The sequence below is a fragment of the Eurytemora carolleeae genome, unplaced genomic scaffold, assembly GCF_000591075.1.
Source record: "Eurytemora carolleeae unplaced genomic scaffold, Eaff_2.0 scaffold2435, whole genome shotgun sequence".
Taxonomy (NCBI): domain Eukaryota; kingdom Metazoa; phylum Arthropoda; class Copepoda; order Calanoida; family Temoridae; genus Eurytemora; species Eurytemora carolleeae.
The window spans coordinates 12,611-15,807 of record NW_019398339.1 but is presented as its reverse complement, the minus strand read 5'-3'; positions in this window follow the sequence as shown (position 1 = coordinate 15,807).

Sequence of the window (3,197 nt, the reverse complement as noted above, 5' to 3'; positions counted from 1 at the left end):
AGAACTAGTAATGGTAGATGTATATGATAGTTAAATGTATAGCTAGCTATGAGAACTAGTATGGTAGATGTATATGATAGTTAAATGTATAGCTAGCTATGAGAACTAGTAATGGTAGATGTATATGATTGTGCTGCTACTATCTAAAGATGATCATACGACCGACCCAGAACAATAATAAAACAGATGTCAACACTCACACAGATAGATAGATAGATATATGCCTTCACTCAGATAGATAGGTAGATAGATAGATAGATAGATGGATAGTTAAAATATTGGTATACTGCATTCATGTGTGATTTCGTTTAAATAAATTGGGCATCCTGAAAAGTCGTCTTTTTTAATATTTCTATAGTGATCCAAAAAATAGGATGTAAAAACAAATAATTTTGAACACGTTTTAAAAATTCTCCCTTGCATTAAATTTAGAGGTCTAATTATTTTATTAAACAGGCAGCTTCCTGTTATAAATGCATATGTCGATTTAAGGACTTCTCCTTAGGCCTAAGTTGCTCCCCCCCCTTTGACAAAATCTCTTGTTGCGCCTACGTCAGAAGTCGTTAAATATTCTGTGTTTAAATGTTAAAAAAAGATTAAAGTTTCGGATAAAGTAACCTGTACACTGTACAACCTACCAATCCTTTATCAACCCTGATACAATCTTGGGGTAACTTAGGAGCTACCAGATAGATAGATAGATAGGCGAATGGGTGGACAGATAGACAGATAGATATGAAAAAGATAAACAGAAGACAGTGGTTGTAAAACTAGCTGCTGGAGACTAGTTTATGTAGACTAAATATAGGCTTTACAATCTCATACAAACATTCTAAACTATACAATATTTACATTATGACAATAATATGTAATAGGATTCATACCCAGAGCTACAAAAAGTAAGATTGGTAATGACGCCACTATAAAGTAGGCTGGGTCTCATTTTTTATGTTTAATTAAGAGTGCATTCTTATTCTTTTACAATGATTGTAAACTATATTATATAACGCGAAAATGTATTAGGACTCATACACAGAGCTTCAAAAAAGTAAGATTGGCAATGACGCCACTGTAAAGTAGATTGGGTCTTAATATTTGGATGTTATTATCATTATCATTACTCACATACTAAAATGCATTAAAGACTATTAACCTGCATCAGTCACTGCTGTTGACGACATCTTATGGAACCCTCCGTTTAAAGCATGTCAGATTCACTACGACCCTTTATCCATGTTTTAACAATAAGAAATTCAGTAGAATTTCTGTTTTAAAGCTTAAATTTATTTTTACAAAAGATATCTGCAAGTCAACAGAGAAATCGTAATTGTTAAAAAGATCAATTTTTAGCAAGAGAAATCAGGATATCTCATTCAATTTTTATATCCCACTTTAATAACTTGAAATACCGTCTACGCACTGCGCGTTAACAAAAGGAAAAGAAGTATTTAATGTACGATTGATTTGCAACAATTGTTAAGGATCTAATAGAGCTTAAAGGTTGTTTTGCACTGTCACACAAAAAATACTTTTTTAAAGAGAGAATGCAGAGAGCTTTGAGTTTTTGATAGGCAGAACTTGTAAAAAACCGATTTGACTTGAGTGTAATGTAGAAAAAGTATTTAATTAAAAATGCTACATAAAAAGTGGTTATGCAATAAAACCAACAAATTTTATTATTTACTTCATAGTTTGTTTAAGGCAAAATGAGTCATCGTTTCCTTCATTTTTTAAATTACATTTTTCTCCTATATCTTGCAAACTTATCATTGGAAAAATAGATATTATAAAAATCTTAATTTTTCATTTTAAATAATTTTAAGATTGAAATCATTGGCGGTAAAATCGTTCGTTTAAGGTTTGGCGGCAAATTTGTAGAGTGGTTAGCCTAGCAGCAGCATATATAACACATTTCAGTTTTAAAATTTTAAAATTGCTTCTATCTATCTATCTATCTATCTATTTAAACTGTAAAAATTAGCTTCATCAAAGTGAAGGTTAAAATCAAAAGTACGTTTAAGGACGACATATAAAACAACAAATAGGGGCTTATTTAAAGTGAATATTTTATCACGTCTACAAGCTTCTACAGAAGAATTTTACAAGATTTGGAAATCTAAACCAAAAATTATACATTTTGGTATAATATATGCGTACAAAAGCAGCCTTAATTAGATAGATACAGTGTTTCCCACAAAAGGATGAGATTTCAAAGGCGAATGTGGGGATGGTAGAGTACAAAGGCGAATATGGGGATGGTAGAGTACAAAGGCGAATGTGGGGATGGTAGAGTACAAAGATTTTTTGTTAAAAATAAGCACTGTCGCTTAAATGACAGTCATCAAGCTTTTGCAGCCGAATAAGTATTTCTTTATTTCATAATTTTTATAGAATGTGGTTTCGGCATTTGCAGTTATGCCTCATACATACAAAAATATCTTGCATTAAAGTTATTAGATAGATAGATAGATAGATAGATAGATAGATAGATAGATAGATAGATAGATAGATAGATAGATGCAAAAAAAGTGTTTTGTCAATTTCTTCTCAAAAACTAAATCTAAGAAAGTGCTTTGGATGTTAATTATTTTCTGAAAGGAAGTTTCCCAAGCAGCAACTTCACAAGGGTATTTTCCCAAGAGGCAAATTCCAAATGTGTGATTTCTCAAGCGAAAACTTCCCAAGTCCGTCCATTTGGGATATTGCATATTTGGGAAGTTGCCACTTGGAAAAAGTCACCTAGGAAATTGCCCTTGGGAAAATGCCTTTGGGAAACTACCTTTGTACACTGCACAGTGCTTTAAAGTTTAATTGGTTCAGGGGTTCAACAAATTATTAATTAGTTTAAAAGATAAAATCAAGTTAGCGACACTTTACCGTCGACCTAGTCTTGGTGCAACTTTTCAGAGCAGGCTGGATCTATGTGGACTCATTTTTAATCAAAATCATATTTACAAGTTATATATTACTTTAAATATATATTTTAATATAATATATAATATAAAATATATATGATTTTAAATGAACATGAAACATCGCAGTTTTGTAAACTGTGCAGTGTACACATCTACACAAACCCATTTCACTTATTAACTATCGGTAAAACTATTTGCTTTAAAACAACAACGTTAGTTAAATATACGATTTTTTATATTCCAAAGTTTTATGAGTTCCATGGTACAATCGTATTCTACATA